Below are 23137 nucleotides of genomic sequence, written 5' to 3' on the forward strand. Positions count from 1 at the left end.
TCAATTGTGCCAAATTTCAATGAAGAAAAATAGGTACAAAATTTGCTAACAAAACAAACGACATTAAAAGGTACCGCGTTATTTCGCCTCATGTTAAATTTCACCCCTGACGACGAGACGGGTATGGTTGTATTACGAATTTGACATCGCTTTAAATAAAGGTCGGAATGATCAGACAAATTACAAATAAACATGTGTACGTTTTGTTCGCTAATATTTTTAAAGTCTGCTTTATTTACAATTGATGCAAAGCATGCGGGTTGAATAACCCCAATCATTCGGGGGAAGAAACCAAGCGGTTTCCTTTTCGAAACATAACCGTGATGCATTTTGGTTTGTTTTTTCGTTTGCCCAAAGAGAAATTATTTTTATTTACTTTGAATATTTTTAACTTTGAAAGGAGACTGATTCTGCTGGTGTAAATAGGAGAAAGTACATAACTTTCTAAGATAAATGATTTGTATGAAAAAAAATTTGATACTGTAATTACAAAAAAAATCGGATCAAGCAGCTTTAATAAAAATGAATAAAAACTTATCCTTTAAATAAAAGTACTTTTAGGATGGAGTTAAGACCCATTTATACCTTACATTTGCAATTTAGAACAGTAAACGATTAAGTGTTTTGCATAAAATGCTGTGCAGCTTAATTTGGAAACCCATATCTGTCGTGTTGAGAGAATGAAAACATATGTTTGACTAACACCATGACATATAATAAACAATGTTTACAAGTCAAAAATTAATATTTTAACTGAACTGAAAATCGTTCGTCTTTATTGCTCCAAGTGGGGGAATAACAACGCCTTGTACGCCCCTGGGGCCCGTTTCACTAAAAGGCGTAAGATACGACGATACTTAAGTTAGGCCTTAGGGCGTACGCCAAAATTTAGTCAGGCGTAAACTGCGTTTCACTAAGAGGCGTAAGCCTGGCCGTAAACACTAGTATCGGACTAAGTTAAGGCCAGACTTACGTCCTTGACAACTGGCTTATGCACATGCGCAGACAGATGATAAACAGTAGAAAGGAAAATAGATAGATAAATATTTAGATATGTAGATAAATAGATATTCTTTAGATAGATAAAAAGATAGAAACTTGTCAATTGTGTTTGCGCGCGCGCGAGAGAGAGAGAGAGAGAGAGAGAGAGAGTATTCAGGCATATTAATCCTGTTTAGTGACAGAATCACACAGCAAAACTTGCTAAAATGTTTTATTTGAAAGATATATTTGATGAAGCATATAGGATATGTTAATTTAAAATTATTTACTCAACAAAACTATTTTGTTATCGATATCTCCGAAAATTTAACCATGTTTCGAACACCCTTGGAATTTCTATTTTGATCATGCGTCAATTATGGCCTGAGTATAAATATTTTTTTATTAAATTTTCTGGTTTCCTCTTGCTATATCATTGAAAGAAAATCAGTGAATTTGTTTAAAAATAGAAAATATAGCGAATTAATGCAGTAACGAGCTTTTTAACCATGGATTGGACAATATTAAGCAAGCATCGAACACCCATACAACAGATACTAAAAATAGCGAAATTTTAATATTTCATGCAAAAAAAAAACCCGAAAAGGCTCGAATAAATATATTTATTACTTTCATATTAAGATTTGTATCAATGTAAAATGTGGAGCAAAAATGACCTTGGAAATAATTGATGAATTCCAAGTCTAATTTTTTTTTACACAATTTGTTTCCGAAGTTAGCTTTTTTTTCGAAATATGTAAGTGAAATGGTACGTACAAAGGCATAAGTGCATGCACGTTTATTTGTAACTGTGTGTGTCAGACGTATGGTTGATTCAACATAAACTACCCAAGTACACTTACATGTGTATTTAATTATTGAACGAGTCTTCATATTAATTTGAAGCTAATAAAGAGGATGTTTATGTAACCTACAAAATAAAATCTATTTAATCTGGAGTCAATGTTTTGCATCGGTTGTATGATAAATAAATTATTTAATATTTAAAAAAATTAGGAACTTTTGACTACTCTAAAACATAGTTTGAGCTTTCATCATATTTTGGTATTTACATTTTAACAATACTGAAAATACTTTTGTGATTAACCTTAGTTAGACTACCTAAGCTTACACTTTTTACTCGCCAAATTCTTTACATTTTAAAGGCACATAGAACAAAATTATACAAAAAAAGAGGAAAATAAAAAGTCAATAATTCACTTAGTGAGTTTTAAATTTTAAAAAATCCCGCTCACACATATTTTGCGTGGAAGTTGGGGGGGGGGGGGGTGAAATGCTTGAAATGCTAGACAAATATACCTTTGTACTACATATGCATCATGTATGTATATTTTCTGCATTATTCATTGTCCAATCTACTAAAATATATGAAATGTAAATCAAATTATTGAATAAAAATAATCGAATGAAAACTATATATCGATTGTTTAAATATGTCATTTTAACATGTAAACGGCAAGTGCAAATATAAAGAATGTGCATAAAACATGGTGAGAAAGTTTCTAATCGAGAATTGGTACCACCTATCAAAACTCTTTATTTTCTTAATTTCATATAAAATTAAAAAAAATTTACATGACAAATTGTACAATTTAACATTACGGTCAGCACCGATATTCTCAGCAACAGAATTAGCAATCATTTCATGTTTACGCCATAAGTTACGACTACCCTTGGCTAGGCGTAGATTTTTGTCTTAACTTAAGGCGGGTGCAAAGTTACGCCTTTTAGTGAAACGGACCTTAGTCCAAATATTTGACTTAGTCCGGACTTACGACAGGCGTAAGGTTACGCCGGGCGTATGCCTTTCAGTGAAACGGGCCCCTGACCTTTAAACTGTATCGGATGATATATACATGTACATGACCTTTATTCTTTTTGTTACAGCTGAGTAGAAAATGATAACTTACAATGATTTTTTTAAACCAGTGAGTGTGTATTTAGGACGTCATATCTCTAGATTATATTCTAAGGTTTTTATCACTGTCCCAAATAAGAATGTTAGATAAAATTCTGATAAGACTGAAAAGACATCGCCCTTCCCTTTTAACTTCATACATTTGTTGTTTCCTATCATATCGCGGGTTCTATGGTATCGCGGCATTTCTGTTTACGAAAAGTAGCACGCGCTGAAATTGACATTGACGTCGGGATATTTTTAGACTTAGAAAACAGACCGGGTCTTGGGTATAAATAGCAGCCAATGAGGAAAATGGGGGAAATTTCAATTTTCTTGCCACCTTTCACTTCAGAGAACAAATTTTTGAATTTACACTTTAATCAACAAAAACTATAAATTAGATTTTGTCATGCAACTAAAGTAAACTGAAAGGCATCTCTAGATAGTAAAATAATTATTATTGATGCATTACTACTTTAGAAATTCTTATTTAAAATTTTGAAATGATCCAAGAATTCAAATTTCCTCAGATTTGATTGACAGATGAGAAATCGGCTTTTTGTTTACATCTCTATATCGGAAATGCCTATTGCTATAGACGCACAGTAAATGGCGGGACAGCTTGTCTTACCTCAAAACTAAATAACACAAGTAATCCTTCTTAATTGATTTATTACTCTATCATCACTGGTAATCATAAACAAAGAGAAAGAACACACACTTGTGTAACGATGGAGAGTCAGTCCTGCAGCTTCACACTGATAGTATCAAGTTCTCTTATCTATTAACGCATGGGGCTTCCCAGGTCACAGGTTCTAGCAGTTTTAAATTATAAACATAGGTCATCACATTAAGTGAGAAATTATAATAGCAATCCTATGCCACTGATTATACTGATCTCAGATTCTAATGAAAAATCCAACTTTCTCAAAGGTGTGTTTTGAATCTAGAATACAGCTCTGTGAAACAGAGTAAATTATCAGTCTTCATCTGTCTCAACAGCATTTTTCACTACTTTATATCACTAGTCCATTATTCTTCTAAATCCCAATTTATGAGTTGAAAGACTGTTTCTCTTAATTTGTTCCAATTTAACCTGCTTGGTCTTTTCCGCCATTATTTGTATTACAAGAATGTTTTGGAGGGAATTTTATTAGGGCAGAGGTAAACCAAAAGGAAACTTTAGCTTGTAATGTACTACATTGAAATAGTTTGTAACCTTAACATCTGATTTAATAAATTGTATATGAATATTTTTTTTCAAATATTTTTCATAATCAAATATTAGACCCATATGCAAAATCATCAGGTAAATATAGTTTTTCCTCCCTGGAGCCTCTTTCACATTTGCAGATTTGTAGGCTGATGTATTGACATTTGGCGGGAGGGTTCCCCACTGTGTCAGGACTCATGTGCATTAGCCTCTTGCAACTAACCCACATTGTTGTTGATAAGAGTTATTCTGACCAGTGAATTGGTTGTTTTTTCTTAAGTTTAAAATATTTTCTAAATAATTGCATGTATGTGAAAAAATGATGCTTACTATGATATAGATGTTTTAACAAAGCTCTAAATATAAAACCCCCAAAAAAACAAAAGGGATGTTTGTTTTGGCAGTGATCAGTTTAGAAGTACATGCATTTTTAGATGCTTATTACTTAAAGAATGAAAATAAGGGAAAGGAACTATGCACACCGTTTCATTATTAAATGACCCTAAAGATTTTGTAGTTATCCGATCAGCACGTGCTTTTTGTATTCAGCTATCTATTAATAGATTATCGATGCAGCGTTATCAGTTTGGAGGTGGGGCCTGCTTCCTTATATATGCTTAATTGCCGTCCGTGTGGATATTCAACTAGGTCAACCCCGGTCTTGAACATTAAGTATTTGATAGATTTTTCGACAAAAAGATTTAACCACCGCGATATCATATATAATACAAGAAGGTTGCTAACTTCGTCTGCCAGTCGAGAGGCACTGCCAATGAATATTTGTTGAAATGTACTATCAAACTACATCTACAGTACCCGCAACGTTATTTTTTACAATCCTATCCTATCGTATCGTGTATCAATCCTATCGTATCGTGCGTGTATACTGTTCTAACGTGCGTTAATCCTATCCTATCGTGCGTGTATACTGTTCTATCGTGCGTTAATGCTATCCTATCGTGCGTGAATCCTATCAGGTTTATCGTTCAATTTTAACAGTCTTTCTATTTATCCTATCGTGTTAATCGTTTTTCGTGCCTTTTCATAAGCAAGTAAATTAATATATTTATTTCAAAGCTGCAATTCGCTCAGTGCGCCGTATACGAAAATTTATTGAACAAGAATTGTAAAATCCTTTCCAGCATTCTATTATGATACTGTAAAACGAGAAAATATGGCGCACTACAAATTTTAGCGCCTTTGGCGCAACTGCCTCTGAACGCTAAAATTAATAGTGCGCCAACGATTTTCCATATGTATTAAATTTCTTCAAGTTGCAGAACAATAACGTCAGTCCATTTGTAAGGCTATATAGAAGTGTTCATTTAAATATCAGATGCTGTCCGTTCTGTTTGTTTAAATAATTACTCAGGTAAACGGTATGGGTTATCGGGTATAAGTGCCTAAACATGGATTAATTAATTTAGTTTTAATTGCTTTTTAATATCTCTCATTAGCACCTTGAAAATTGGGCTTCTCCCCATGCCACCTCCATTTAGCGCCTCGAGGTGAAAATGTGATTAAGCGTGGCGATCGTTAACGCTGACAATACATGATTGATCATAATTTCTTTGATCTCTGATTAGTGGATATAAAGATAACAAGACGATACCTATTTTTGTGTTTTGTAAATGTAAAATTACTGTAAAAAGAATATCTCATGGTGATCGAAACTCATGGGAAATGTAGCATTCGATTTCATTTTTGTTTTCGGTACTCTTCTAGTGTTATCCAAGTTGACACGTTAAATTCAAAGTCCGATAACTCAAATTTGTTTACCAACAAAAATTATACATCATCGCCAATAAATGAAGTTTTCATATCTATCTACTGACGATTTACACAAAAGTAAGTGTATTGTTCTCAACGACAGTTTACAGCATGCGAAATATAAAACAAAGTCGTTGTGTTCACGTGCTTGAGTGAACACAGAACTAAATTTTGGGCGTGATCGTTTTTCAAACAACAACATTTTTTGTATTCCTTTTTAAAGAAAAGATGCATGCGCTAAAATATAATTGCGCTAATGTACTGGCACTTGCGTTTGCGCTAAAATACGTATGCGCCAAATTTTCTCGTTTTACAGTACTAATTTCTTAATTTGTTAGATCAAAATAAACCAATAATACATGTGAATCATATCTGTATGCATTAAAAATGAAAACTTAATGTAAACTATCGAAGTTCTTAGGAACAAAGAAACATATTTACCTGTATATCGAATATATTAAATCGTACTCGAGTGTATACTTGCGTAAACATTAACTTTTATGCAATATAATGTGTGTTTTATGCAACATGTTTTACAGAAACAAAAGTATTTATGATATAATTTATATTTAATTAAAACCAGAGTTGAACCCGTTATTTTCTGTGTGATAGTTGATTTTGGGCTGAAATGTTCTCGGCAATCGGCTAGGGTCTTTGGTAGTGAAAACAATGTTAGCAAATCGTACGCAGAATGTGAACCTGGGGAAATATTTATTTAACTTGTATGTAATATAATTCGTTTTTAATGCATCATTTTCTTACACAGAAAGAAATGTATTTATGATAGATTTTATATTTACTTAAACAAGAGAGTGATTTTTATAATTGAACCCGCTATTTTCCGTGTAATTTGACCTCGGGCTGATATATTCGCGGCGATCGGCTAGGGTGTTCGGTATTGAAAACAATGATAACAATTCAGAAGATTTATTGATTATTTAAGCTCATAATTTTAGTGAAAAAAATTAACTGGTCATTTTTATACATTCTATAAATAATGCAGCGATGATTAATAACTCGGCAATTGTTACTAAATAGAATTTCCACGTAAATCTTTATTCGTACGTGATCTTTCTCAAATTCTGCCATTAACAAGATTATTCGTGTAAATCGTTTAAAGCGATTTTACGTTTATCATGAACATCGTTTATCCTTTCCTATCGTGTATCAATCCTATCCTATCGTGCGTGTATACCTTTCTATAGTGCGTTAATCCTATCCTATCGTGTGCGTATACTGTTCTATCGTGCGTAAATGCTATCCTATCGTGCGTGAATCCTATCCTATCGTTTATCTTGTAAAAAATAACGTTGCAGGTACTGTACCTGTAAAAACGGTGACTTTTTATCGTAGCCCGATGATTCCCTTCACTGAATATCTGCATGCTATGCCCGTGTAAATACATTTTTTGGGTAAATTAGGACAATTTTCACCGACGAGTTGCAAGTTTTGAACCATCCATCTAGAATCAACGGAAGTGAGGGTTTATCGCAAGGAAGATAACTGCTCTCTTAAACAGAGCAATTGCATGGTAAACTCGATAAAAAGTACTATTCATTAGAAGTATGATTTCTAATCCAACCGCGAAGACATGAAAACCTTTTTATTATCTTGGGTACTGGAAAATCTAAAAGAAGGCATTCATACTGAGTGTATTACAATGGAAGACATAAAAGAGAAAATTTAAAAAAAATTAATGTTACGAGTTATCTTCCTTGCGATAAACCGATTCTAGATGGACGAAGTTAGCAACCTACACAGAGGGTCTGATTTTTTAAAAAGGTTTGTTAGCGTCTTGGTCTTGAGTGTGGAAGTTACTGTTAAACAATTCATGAATAAAACTTTTCAATACATTGTGAATTTTATAGTGATTTGCGCTTTGATCTATCTGCACAATCAAAGTTGAGGTAAATTTTGAAAATTTTAATGAAAATGAAAAGTTATACTTTTCAATGAATAAAATGTAATGTACAAGACATTTTAGCCAAAAAACTTGTTTTAATGAATAAAAGTAGGAAACATGCAGATATTTTATAATTTTGATTGATGTGTTCTTTTAATGCAAAGGGTTGTCCCGTATACCTTTTGAGACGTTGTACTAATATTTTACGTATTGTATCTGTATGAAGAACTATTAATATATGATATGAGTTGAATTTGGCCCCCATAATTCGCCATTTTTTAAAGTGTTTCGGGAACTATAAAATGTTATGTTAATTTTTAGAAGAGTATATTTATAAAATATTTTATTCGCCTTTTTATTTAATCTATTTGCACTCACTTGCAGTATATGACATCAGAGGTGACGCTATTTCTATGATTTTAATCAAAATCAGTCAAAAATTTTGATTTTTCTCATCTTTTAACGAATGGGAAATATAGAGCGCATGCTTGAACAAGTAAAAAATTTTTGTAAGTTATTAGTCTTGGCTAGTTACATCTCTGATTTAAATATTTTCTTTGTGCAAGCATGCGCTCTATGTTTTCTTAAAGAAAAACTGCTTGAAAACAAGCAGTTTTAGGCTAAAAATGCAAAAATGGCGGGAAAAGGTTGTCTTTATGATATCATATTTCTAAATTGTGGGCACTTGAATCAAAATGAACATTATGTAAAAACATCGTGCATATATATCTGTATAAAGAAAACAAAGAATTACAGTAAAATGATGATGTTCATTTTAGGGGGCCATTTTAGGCCCATATCATTTTGTAATATTGGCATGTGACACTTAAATAAACAATTTCTTACTTACTGTTAAACAACTCATGAAAATACATACATAGCAATATGATCACATGTATTACTGTATTTTCTCATTTCGCAATTATTTCCTCTTGGCATTAGACCTAAACATAAATTTTTATACCTCTGTTAATATTTTCTATGTAAAATTACAACGAATACATGTAAACACGCTTTCCTATCTAAGCGTGAAATAGTTCCCGTGCATTGTGAAAGAGTCCCTTTAGCAGAGGACAAATCTATGACCCAATAGACAATCTTATATATTTCTCAGATTGGAAATTGATACTTTCTTCACACTCTGTAATGGGAAGATGTCCAGGGCAACTTTGACCTTACCAGCCACCATAATGTAACCACGTAGGGCATTAATGTAATGAGCAGGCACGTAGCACCAACAAGGCCTCTTTTTTGCATTGTTTTTATAAAAAGACATTCTAAAATACATTATGTACATAAAGAAACATCAATTTATAACAAACTGGTCGCCCACTTTTTTGTGACAAAAAAAGTAAATGATAGAGAAACTCAATATCTATATATATTCAAACAATTCAGGAAACCAATATCAAACCACAACCCCCTTTACCAATTGGATGAATATGTTGAAGATTTGCGAATTGAGTTTTATTTATTTATTTATTTATTTAGGAGGGTCAATCAAAACATACGAAGAATTTTTCCCATAGCTATGTTACTTAACGTCATATTATTATTAAATTTCGTAGGATTTATTTAGAAATAGATTCAAACAATTTGAAATCCAAAAAAATTATATATTCCTTTATTTCCAAGAATTATTTAGAATCTATCCAGCCAAAATGAGGTCACGGCCCACGGCCACAATTTGTGTTTAATAATAATATTATTATACTGTATTATAATATTTTTTTGAAAGCAACATTTGTATAAGTTGGGCTAAAAACAAAATATATGTTATATTATATTATAACCTTGAATTAAGAATTGTTCTGATATTCTATGTACCAAATACGGGATATATAGTTTTGTTGAATAGATATTAGTAACTAAAGGCGGATAGTCCTATCTAAATAAGAAATAAGGAATCATTCTTTGAGTATTATAAGGTGATAATTTTGGTCGGGGCGTTATCAAATCCAATAAAGCCCTTCTTATGATATATTTGATCACGCCCCGACCGAAATTATCACCTAATAATATTCAAAGAATGATTCCTTATTACTTATATTTATATAATTTTAAACCATCGTATGATTTAATATTTAAATATAAATAAGCAAACCCCGCTGGCGCCTCAATTTGGCGTCATTTGTATTATGGGTTATATAATACAAAATCGATACGTAGTGTTATCACAGGCAAAGACACTGGAAAATGTAAATATAATTGAATAAACACATTGACGTTACCAGACGTCACGGCACAACGAAAAGTATAAAAAAAAAAAAAAAAAAGAAAGTATGGTTTAAACTCGGGGAAAAGTCAATATAAACTGTCAAAATGCTCAGTGGTGGGAAAAATAAGTAAAAAAAATATATAAGCACGGTTGTGTTCAACTGTCTTACATTTTTGGGGAGTGGTGGTATATGTATTTTGAACATCAAAAGTATAATAGAAAGTTTAATATCTGTTAGTATCTGGCGTTCAGGGTTTTTCTTATAGAAAAGGAAGAGACATGCGGGGGAAAAAAAATGAAAATTCGAGAAACTTACTTATGATTCTCGAACAAATTAGATGTAAAGTGATATATTGCCGATGAAAAAGCATCAAAGAGTCAGGGTGATATAAAGATTTGGTATTTCTATTAACTGTGCGCGTGTCATCTTGACGTCATTTTTAACGCTTCGCGTCGGTTGACAATGGTTTTCTCGGGGTTTCAATTTCAACTGTTACCCTCCCAAACAGGCACTATTTATATAGTGTTACCCGTTGCCAAGTATGTTGTTAACTCTGAGGGTAATAGAAAGGATTACCAACTCGTCTTAACCAATCAGATTTCAGTATTTAACATAAAAGTATAATAAAAAGATTTGGTATTATTAACTGTGCGTTTGTCATCTTGACGTCATTTTCAACGTTACCGTGCGCCGTGGTGACGAAACATGTTGTTTTTAAAGAATTACCAAACAAACAACAAAACAAAAATACCTTTTCAGTAAATGGAATGAAACTTCGTATATCAATAAAATCAGTGTTGGTGCATTAATTAATCCGTTAGTTATGACTATTATAAAAATTATGACAGATAGCTGCATTGTCTTCGTTTTTTTTTTTATTGGTCCTCATATTTTTATTTATTTATCATTTTTTGCTTTGCAAGATATGGACTTTGGAGTAGGTCTGCGGCGCCTTCATCCTTCTTTTTCAACATTGATGCTACGTGTCTAAAAAGTACCGGGTTCAAAGGTCATCTCATTACTAATTGATTGATAATAGATACGTTGCTTTTTCATACATCAATTTTTATCTACATATCGATTTATAATCAAACATTTTCGGTGCTTCTCTTTCATGAACTTGAACTGAAAATGCAATCATCTAAAAAAAAGTATTGCTGACATGAAAAACGATTTTTTGTCAATTTGCTTTAAGCATTTAATGAAGTTAACTAGTCGGACGATATGATAATCTGTAAAGCTTTGCTAAATATATTCATATCGCACGCACTGATTTTTTTAATTCTCTGCGTCCCTTGTACTCCAAGTCCGCTTAAGAAGATTATTTTATCGGAATCAGACAACAAACGGAAGACGCAAACCAAACAGCAACGTGTTTCATATGAAACATTTCAATCAGCTTTTCTCATCATGCAGTTATTGCTTTGATATAATCCATTTGTCTATCTAGAGGTACATATAAAACCACTGATAACACACAATCATCTAAAACGAGTTGATGCTGCTTCACTGATTGCCCATGGTGGTAGTCGTTTTCTTTGTGTATATTTGTAATTCCATCAAGGAATGGATTTATCTGGTTAATGTCAATTGAGGTAGTTAATAACATAATGCAGGAGAGTGTTCTGTTCAAAAGTTGCCATGCTTGCTGTCATTGTTGTTGCTGCTGTCATTTGCATTAACTTTTCATAGTTCTTCTTTAGAACAACCGTTGTACACGTTTTTATTTAACCTTGACACAAGGAATCCATGGTGAAAACTCTCAAAAATTTAGATACTAGTAAATGTCTCTTGGAGACAAATGCTAGAATATGATAAAAAATCAAAGTACTGAAGTACTGACGGGAGTTGATTTTTATTGTTTATGCTAAAATCAATGACATTTTATTATGCCTGGAAAGAAGTTCCTTAGCTGTATATGAATAGAATTGCACACATTTTTTCTAATATGAACTTTTAGTCTTTTTATAGAAGAGTTTCGAGCTTCATGTACAGACGAAAAAACAAAAAACCTAATATGCATCATGTTGTGTGATATTTAAAGATATAATTAACGTCGTCAACTCTACGATATGCATTTGTATCAGTAATGGAAATATTTAAGGAATAAGGAATCATTCTTTGAGTACTATGGGGTGATAATTTCGGTCGGGGCGTGGTCAAATCCAATAAAGCCCGAAGGGCTTTATGATATATTTAAATCCAATTGTATCTGCAATGAGATTGAGTAAACAAATAAATTGACAAGAAGAAAAATAAGAATATTTAGTGAACCGAGTTTTCGACGGAAACAGTTACGATGATGTCATCAGCTGGAAAGTATTTGAATCATCACTGTTTTGGACTGTTTATGATAGTCAATATCAATACCAACACAACTGTTTTTATCCATATTTTTTACATGGATAATTGGAAGGTAAACATTTCACAACATCATATACAGTCATACATGTATATATTCCATTATAAGTGTATAAAAATTTGTTCTAAATCAAAAATACTTATACCAAGAATAAAATAGGTCTATGAGATTCGCGTAACAAAACATAACAACCATCTTTAATTTGCCCATTGTCTGTCGGATTTGGAAAGGTATTCCATATCATACTCTGTCATGTCCTGCACCGTGAACTATTTCTCAACCATTCCCCACTTCTTAAGAGTGTCTCCCTTCATTGTGCCCTTTGCAATTTTGAGAGCCTTGATATTCAGAATAGGAATGTAAATGCCTTCATAGAGGGCAATAGTTCCAAGTTTTACAGCGCACCCCCTGCCACTGCAGTCTACCTGACCTACCCCCATCTCAATGTCTTCACCCGGATACTTTCGTACAAACGACTCTGTATTTCAAATCTTGCCGGATGCAGCCATAATGGTGATTCAGTATCTTCCGTATATCATTTGAAGTGCATAAAAATGCATTGCACTTAAAACAACTGCAAAGAATCAGAGTACAAAGTATTTTAAAACACAGTTTTGAGCCCGCTGATGAAGTTATCATATATTTAACAGTCGGAAGAATATTTGGTTATTGCAATGCTACAAATAAATACCTCAGATTGTAAATACTATAGTTTGGAACAGTCACTTTGCTCTGCTGTTGATATGTTTCAAGCTCGCGTTCTCGCTTCATCTGACGCTGGCACCCTTGTTTCTGGACTTGGAAGGTGTAGCTATCGAGCTCTATATTTTAAGCTGCTGGAGTTGTTTCATGGCTGCCTCCATTAGCGGCTCTATGATGACGTTGGCCTGCTCCTTTTCAGCGACACATTTATCTGCAGACGCCAGGAACTAGAAAACTATCACAGCCATTGTCAGTGATCATGAAGTGAACTTTATATGGTCTGGGCGTGATAAAATCTATCATTAAGACCTTCGAGCTTTATTGGTTTTGATAACGTTCTGACTATTATGGTCTCCTCATAATGCTCAACTTCAAAATATGACTGACTCGTCATTAAATTTGGAAAGTTTTTGTGCATTATAAAATAAGTTGCATTCAATGTATAAAAAGAATGTTCGTTCATTTCCACGTATCGTTTTTCCACGTATCGTCTTTTATCAAAGAGCAAACTAGAAGTACCTCTGGCTTGCATCATGGCGACTGGGCTTCCTGCGTAGTCATATCTGACAACAAGGTTACATTCCTTGATGTCCAGCCCTTCCTCTGCCACCGTGGTCGCCATTATGACTTTATACTCACCATCTCTGAACAGCTCGAGAGCGCTCACTTGTTCATGCCTTTCCATGCCTTAAGGTCAGACGACACGTTTCTCAATTTTAGATAACTTTTTCCAGGAATTTGTTCGTGGTTTACTACTACTTTGACAAGCTTTCTTGCAAAAAAATTAGGGTACCTTACCAGGCATTTCTGGAAAATACTAGAGTATGCAATTTCCTATATAATCTTCTTGAAAATACACTTGAATTGCTGATATAAAGATAAATACATCTACAGCACAGCGAAATTCACTAAATAAGAAATATATCTCCGCCGGGGCGGGGATTTGAACTCACGACCTCTAGGACCTATACGCTTCTGGCAGTGAGTGGCCCCGGTTTTAACCACTCGACCATGTACACATATAACCAAATTTAAGTAAATTTTGATCATTTTTAAAGTAATTATAAAATTAATGTTTTTCATTGGAACTCTTTATTACGAGGAGATACAAAAAAAAATCTCGAGGAACGTGTCGTCTGACCTTAAGGAAAACTTCACAAGCGTTTCAGCAATCAATAAAGCAGTCTGTAACCGGTTATATGTACATCTATATGCACATCTATGTAGATAATTAACACTGATAATGATAAGTAATGAATTTATTCTCATAAACTGAAGTCAGGATAAAGCTTAAAGATAATGAAGTTTTAAAAAATATATATTGATATATATGCATGCATGAGATAAATAAGAGGAAATTATAGACATGAATAGAAAAATACAAGATAAATCGTCGAATATATTTCATTCAAAGTTTCTTTGGAAAATATATTTAGCTACGTTATTTAAAAGCGATGACATTTGCCTATTAGTAAATGTTATAATTAATTCACCTCCTTCTGAGATAGACGCCTTTGCGCCGGTGTACTTCTGCGCCTTGATGTGCTGTAATTCCTCGGTGTCCTCCATCCAGCTCACCAAACATTCGGTCATTATCCGAGTCCTCACGAACACTATCGAGAGAGAGAGACGTACCCTCTAATACTGATTTAACTTTTCTTTCAATCTCTGTATACTTGGATATATTTGGGGATTTTTCTACTTCATCTTTGGTAAAATTTAGCGCATCTATTGCCCTGGCGTGGGTATAATGGATAAGAGCATATGTAAAAAAAAATATATAAGTCTAAAATAGGTACTTAGTAGGTTAATATTAAATGCTTCGTAATTTATTTATCATTTGATCAATGTTGCAATAAACTGAAATAACCAGACCTCTAATAATTGTCTGATGGTAAACAGTGTTCTGGCCATATCTGGTTCCTGAAGTTTGGCCTGTGCTTTTCGCAGTGTACCTTCCAACCAACTGGTATACTGTATATCACCTTTGATAGATGGAGGTCTAATTGCAATTCTGTTAACCATTCCAACTGGACATAACAAACAAAAAAGAAATGATTTAGAAATATCATTTCCAATAAGCGTTTCAAGAAAGTTTTCTTTGAAATAGTCTAGATTATTAGGGGGTGCATTTACCTCCAGTGTATACCAAAAAGTCTTCAGTTCTGCTCATCAGTATTTTAATCCGGGTTCCAAAATCGTCAATCCGTCGACCAGGAACACTAACGATGTCTTTCATGTTAATATAACATGTATCAAAATAGTTAAAAATCATCGTTGTTAAAAAATCACGAATCGTTCAAATATGAAGAAGTAAATGATTTTTAATGCACTGTAGTATGACAATTGATACATTGTTTTGGGTTGTTTACATGCGTTGCTAACTTTTTTTACGTCCTGTTTATTTCTCTGCACCGTTACTAAGCAATCAGCGTCCATGATGGCCAAGAACGTCTTTAGGTGTTCCACTGCATTGTCTAGAGATATAACCTTTCCCACTCCGAGCGAGGCTGTGAACCCAACGACCTGTACACAAAAAAGCGAATTCTTAATAGTATCTTCACTCCGTGTACAGGTATTTTTAAGTAGAATAATTTACCTAGTAGCATTAAGTGAAGTTAAAGAATACATAATAAAGGACATAACAATAGAAAACAAGTGAAAAGCTGTCAATGTGACAGCAAACCGGGTTTTCTTTTATGTGAACTTTATCCATAATCCATGTCAACCCATATCCAGTGAAATGGTGTACCCCTATATGCAATATTTTGCCAAAAAGTGACTAAGTTCAAAGCTGGTATTTTTTTCATAAATTATCAGAAATCAAAATCCTAGCAATATGCACACCTCTGATATACCCTATGTACAATTGATCTGCAAAAGAACAACTTCCTATCTTGAAATCTGTAGGAGGAGTTATACATACAATGAGGGTACCATATATGCAATATTTTGCCAAAAGTGACTAAGTTCAAACGCTAGAATTTTTTTCATAAATTATTGGAAATCAAAATCCTAGCAATATGCACACCTCTGATATATGTACAATTGATCTGCAAAACAATTACTTCCTATCTTGAAAACTTTAGGAGGAGTTATCCGTACAATGAGGGTACCCTATATGCAATATTGTGCAAAAAAGTGACTAAATTCAAAAGCTGGTATTTTTTTCATAAATTATCAGAAATCAAAATCCTAGCAATATGCACACCTCTGATATAGGTACAATTAATCTGCAAAAGAACAACTTCCTATCTTGGAATCTGTAGGAGTAGTTATCCGTACAATGAGGGTACCCTATATGCAATATTTTGCAAAAAATGACTAAGTTCAAAAGCTGGTTATTTTTTCATAAATTATTGGAATTCAAAATCCTAGCAATATGCACACCTCTGATATATGTACAATTGATCTGCAAAACAACAACATCCTATCTTGAAAACTGTAGGAGGAGTTATCCGTACAATGAGGGTACCCTATATGCAATATTTTGCCAAAAAATGACTAAGTTCAAAAGCTGGTTATTTTTTCATAAATTATTGGAAATCAAAATCCTAGCAATATGCACACCTCTGATATATGTACAATTGATCTGCAAAACAACAACATCCTATCTTGAAAACTGTAGGAGGAGTTATCCGTACAATGAGGGCACCCTATATGTAATATTTTGCCAAAAAATGACTAAGTTCAAAAGCTGGTAATTTTTTCATAAATTATCAGAAATCAAAATCCTAGCAATATGCACACCTCTGATATATATACAATTGATCTGCAAAACAACAACTTCCTATTTTGAAAACTGTAGGAGGAGTTATCCGTACAATGAGGGTACCCTTTTGGCAGCCGCCCGCCCGCCATTTTCACCATTTTAATAACCGGATTTTTCCTTCGGAAAACCCGGTTAAAAACAATTATGTGTTTAGCACTAAACTTCTTTCAGTTTCCGTTTACTGTTAGTGCTATAGTCCGAGTTATTGATTCTTGAAGACACTTGCAAAATCTCAAGCCTTTCTGGCAAACGCTCTATTGGAAAGACCCGAGAAGTTGTGGTTGTTCTCGAAGGGAAACAAAACAACAGACCACTTTTTCCTGGTCTGTGTTTTACCTGTGGGAGCTGACTTTTATCGCCGTTTCGATCCAGTTTGGTGTCCACGTATTCATTCATGATCCGTTGAAATGGATGTTTCCTACCGCAGTGGTGGCATTCGTCGAAGATGAACAGACAGAACGACTCCAGACAGACATTCTGTTCAGTGTCATTTATAGCGTTCAGAAACATTTGTGCAGTGGACACGAAAACATCGTAGCTTAAAAATTCAAAGAGAGCAAACACCAAACATCATTGAAAATAGTCAAACAAAATCTTTTTTAGTGTTTACTGTAATTTTATTTAAAATTTTCAAAATTTAGCGTTGATAGACATATACATGTGTTTGTTTTACTAGTGCGTTTAAATGAGCTGTTTGTCAATTAAAAAATCTAATTGGATATATAGATATCCTTACTGAGGTAATAGCGAGTCCCAGTCCTGTACACACCCCACTTCTTTTTGGATGTCCCCGGATATCACTTTCAATCTGCATTTTAGATATTCCTCTATCCTCTCTGACTGTTGATTGGCCAGGTTGTTTTTGTCGACGACAATAAATACTATTTTCTTCCTTCGCTCAAGTTTTTCTAAGAAATGAAGAATTTTAACTTGTTTAAATACCTGACTGATACAATTTACCGAGTTTCCGAGTCGCATAAAGTTATAATATCTATATATCAGTTAAGAATGACGTCACGAATATTAATTTCATTGTTGATAAAACTCTCACATATCTAGAGATTTTACAAATCATACTTGGATTATTCTTGTTGCGACATGTGTTTTGCCACTTCCTGTTGGAGCTATGATAACACAGTTATCTCCCCTTAAGGCCCTCTCTGCTAGTGTGATAATTCTGCGTGAAATTTTTTTAAATTTTAACGTTGTACTAGTCTTATACACTTTACCGTTTTCTTCAGCAAGGTTTGCATTCTCGGAATAGGCGTATTTACTCGCTTTCGATTCCGATACCTTCTCCTCTTCTTCCTCCTCATCAAATAAAGATACTTCTGTTGGCTGATCGTCTATCTGGTCTACAGTAGCCTACTAGTAGCTATGTCATCTCCTAAAGCATTTGTGTCGTCCTCCGTCCTCTCGTACAACGAAATACTCGGAGGTTGTTCCATTGGAATGTGTTTATTCTGATATGTTTATAGGTTCCCTGTAATTGTTATAGAAAATGATTTGAATTTTTTCAACATTGAATATAAATTGTTGAATTTGATTAAGCTACAGTAACGGTCTGTAGATAAAAAAATTTTAACACCAAACCATTTTTTCTAATATTAAAACATAATCAATTATGATTTTTCAAATGGCCTCGAACTTTCGATGGAAACGAGTTAGTACAATCTGAACCTTGGGTCCGCTCACATTGATCGCTCTACAAAAGGTACTGTGATTTTAATCCGATTATGAGTTTCTACGTTAATAATAATTATATCGAGGAAGTAAAACTGTATGCGTAAAAGAACAACAACAACCATCACATCAAAAAAAACAATCAAAGTACTGAGAGTACTGAAAGACGGGGTCTTGAAAGTTTGAATTTGTAATTGTCCAGGATTTCCTCGAATATTCTTCCAAAATTTATGAGTTTGAATTCGTTGTTACAATCTATGTTAATTCGGCTTTTTTGCAATTGTCTGATACTTTGTCTAAATTTTACTCAATCCCAGCCTTCATAATTGTAGAAAACTGACACAACGGTATATTATGTAAAATAAGACCTCAAGGAAAATTTTTAAAAATTACTACTAACCGGGAAAATCAAACAACTATATCAAAGTAGATAATTTCAATCATTAGATTTATTCAATTTTGTGATCCAAGGGAAAATCCACAAGTCGGACGGTATCCGTAATAAAAGTTTTATGAAAACCCCAAAAACTCTAAAAATGCTGAGTTAACAAACAAAGTGAACATTTGTATACCGATAACAAACACAGGCACCTGACGTTAGAAATATTTTTTTACAATAAGATTTCAAGAACTTTGACAATAAAAAGATTTGTCACGGTCGCCATTTTGATTTTTAAGACCGACTTATCTGACACGATTTTCTTCATTTGCGATTCTTGCAATATTAATAGGTAAAAATAAATCCGTTCGCCACTTACTACTTTTTTGTGTAAACTCGTGCATCATCCTACGAATTACGATACAACCGTTCCTTTCATTGAAAATCATAACTCCGAAAATCAGAGACATAAATAACAGAGATTGTCAACTCCGCCATTAGCGTGTAAATGTTACGGGACCAACCTTAATTTGAGAACTACAAAGGCATCAGCAATCTTGTATAAGTCATTAAATTTGAACCTGATAGTGAACATAAAAATGAACCTGTATATATTTTAAGCATGTTTTATTTATGAAATATTTACAAAACTCGTTATTTAGTTTTTAAAATACTTTTTTAAAACCTATTGACATTTCACAAAGTAATGGTAATGCATTACTTTACTCATGCAATGGTAATGTAATGCATTACTTCAAGAAAATTAAGTAAAGGTAATGGTAATTTAATGCCCTAATTCATGAAGTAATGGTAATGTAATGCATTATTTTACAATGTAATTTACCCCAAGCCTGATTCCAACTAAGTCGGAAAACATGAACATTGACATTTAACTTGGTTCTTCAATCGATAAGATTGTATATATTATATAATGTATAAGTCTTCCAAAATGTATAATGTAATATTGATTTTGCTTACAAATTGTTTAAAATTTTAATTCAGTTTAATCAACTAAAGAGCCAACGAACGAGAAGGCAAATTCAGACTTGTTTTTAATTTCTTTGTACAAAATTCCTTTCGAGACGAACAGCAGTCATACTGCAAGTAGACTTGAAGCCAATGAAACACCTATTTAAAGGTATATGTGGCTAATTTTTTATACTAAAAAATATTTGATTAATTGATTTATTTAAATATGTTATATAAAGATATATCTTCACAATAAATTACGCAGTTTATATCAATCGGGTTAAAAAGATATAGAAATTAATAAATAATTTTTATAATTATTTTCGCGTCCACAATAAATACAGCATTTGAATAAACCCCGCCTTAAATCGGCCACGTGATACCACGCTCAGTCTATCACAACAATGGCGACGACGAGAAAGATAGGTATACCCGTAATACCGTTAAGTTTGACAGATTTGGCCAAGAAAGAAAAACGAGACTGACAAGGATAGGAACAAAGGGAAGATTGTCATCGGAGACCATGTAGATTGATGGAATAGGAATTAAAGCCGAATTAAACTTAAGTTTAAAAAGTTTTTATCATGAAGTTGTAGGGGTTTTGCTAGTCAGGTTTGTACGTGCTCCATGTGTTCCATGTCTTTACTTTATAAGTTATGAACCACAAGTGGATTTTCGTTTTGAGAAATTTTTGAATAAAGAATAAATAAACACTCTCAGTACAATCATGCATCCCTCAGGAGAGGGGGTATTCACTTATTTTACCGTGTCATTGATGCTAAAATAGTGTTTCATCTTTATTACACATAATTAGCAATTTATATCGTTCTACATTAATGAATAACGGAATAATAATGCTTCGGGTACCAACGATACAAGAATTATCTGATTTAAGACATGAAAAACGTGATTCTAATTTGTAAACAAACTTTTTCAATACTAGGTTTTCCCGCACTCATGCGCAGTGGCGTTACAAATAGCCGATCACATTAAATATTCATCACATGTGTAGCAAAGTTTAGAGACAAATACTAAAGAAAGATCATTTTTTACGCGCCTAGAGTTTGTGAAACGTCTAATTATAAGAAGCATGATGTATATTTTTACTAAAACTTATGACAAAATTTTTACTCCAAATACGCCACATATACCTTTAATTTGTAAAACATCTGTACTTTGTGTATAACCCGTCCCGATTTTAACTTCGGCTTGCGCATGAAGTTTGATAGCATTAAAGTGAAAGATTGTCAAAATAAAATTCACAACTTTTCAAAACTGGCAAATTGCGTTTGGGAACTTCAATTTCGATTACACCATCAACCTATTGATTAATGAGCTCGTACACCAACTGAATCGTCAACGGCGCTGTGCATTCAGTTACGTAACTCATTCCACATTTGAACCCGAGCAAGAATATTTTGATCAATAAAACTATTTGTTTATTTTCTAAATAGAATTTTGTTTATACACAGAGGAATTAAAAAGATTTAATGCGTGCTTTTATAATATATATTTACTGAAATGCATGAAAACTTTCTGCACTATTTTCTTACGCGTAGACTCAATTCATGTGTTCTACGCGTGCCTTCCGGTTTGAGATTTCGGCTGACAGTAAACCAATAGACGGGGTCACGTGACGGGGTAACAAAAAAAATCAATGATATTGGAAATGCGGAAAGATCAGAAGGGCTTTAAATGATAACTCAAAACGTCAAACCTGTTTAAAACTTATATATACGATATAGTAAAGATAATTGTAAATGCATTTTATTGTTACAGACGTAAGAGAAATATAAATGCATGTATATATAGTTTTCGGTACACCTCTGCTTGAACCTGCCTGAAACATTCATTAATCTATCGTCAGGTGCCCACTTTACAACTTATCAAACATTTTTTCAGAATGCTCATGTTTTATCAGTCGTTTGGAATACAAAATGACGGTTTTTAAAGGCATGAAATAGGCTATAATACTACTGAATCTTTATATATATATATATATATATATATATATATATATATATATATATATATATATATATATATATATATATATATATATATATATATATATATATATATATATATCTCCAATTCTAATATTTATGAAACATTTTTTTTTTATTATAAATACCAATGGCCAGACTATTTTTTAAAAAAAATTTATAATAATAACCATGGAAGTTCTCGGTTTATGAAAGAACAAATGAAACTAGCGACACTAAAAAGAAAAATTCTATTACATAGCCGCCATACTAACAACCATTAGCGCTTCAACTTAATCAGAATCATTTTTTGAAAGGGATTACTTTAGGAATACGACATTGCACTTGTCTCCACTGAATCGAGGGCCTACACAGAACAGTTTTAAAAATAGCTATGAATTTAATTAACTCATTTTAATCAAATTCTCTGTTAGACAAAGGCACAATAGTTCAAATATACATGTTGTGTTCATTAATCCAGTAGATTTGTTTCATCAAATGAATGTGCATGCATAATGTATAACAAAATGAGAGACAGTTTTATAACAATTTTTCATAAAATATAATAAATACTGTACATTTATGATAAATCATAATGTCATGTCTACACAACGTGGACAATGCTTCTTGCTTTCACAAATGTGTTCTTCATCAAGAGGAAGATCGCTCCTTAACAGTGTACATAAAATTATCTATTCAAATCTATATTGTACACGTAGAAGTTTTTCTTATTAGTGCAAATTGCTTTCAGCATTAAATAAAAATGTTTACAACATTCAAATATACATGTCATTTAAAGAACCACATATTGTTATATGTCATTTACTTTAAAAGGTCATAAATACATTAAATCTATTTACAGATAAAGACGGGGAAATTACATAAAGATTTGATTCATAAATAAGGATAACGAAAAAATAGAGGCAACATGAAAATCAACACAGAAATACATATGCAAAATGTTTTACATAATTATTGAATATTGTAAAATTAGTACACTAGTCCAAAAGAGGATGAAGTGCACCAGCAAATCAGAATTTTCAATTCATTTTTTTCTACCTCTTTACAAATAGTTAAAAATGTATGATATTCAGTCGTGCAAAACGAATGACTGTACATTGTAAAACTGGTAAATCTCCGCAGTATTCTCGAATGTCTTAAGTCAGAATTCATTTCAAGTGTAGAACAGTATGCAAGCAGAAACTACAATGCATGAAAAACAAATCAAAAAGCTGCTTAAACTAATTCCGCCCCCTCTCCATCATTTTTGACAATAAT

General features: G+C 32.8%; 1 pseudogene; it reads right to left on the reverse strand.

Moving 5' to 3' along the window:
* Nucleotides 1-13298: 13298 nt before the first annotated feature.
* Nucleotides 13299-18291, reverse strand: LOC128182218 (antiviral innate immune response receptor RIG-I-like; annotated as a pseudogene).
* Between the last annotated feature and the right edge of the window lie 4846 nt (nucleotides 18292-23137).

Source organism: Crassostrea angulata, chromosome 4 (assembly GCF_025612915.1).
Source record: "Crassostrea angulata isolate pt1a10 chromosome 4, ASM2561291v2, whole genome shotgun sequence".
NCBI lineage: Eukaryota > Metazoa > Mollusca > Bivalvia > Ostreida > Ostreidae > Magallana > Magallana angulata.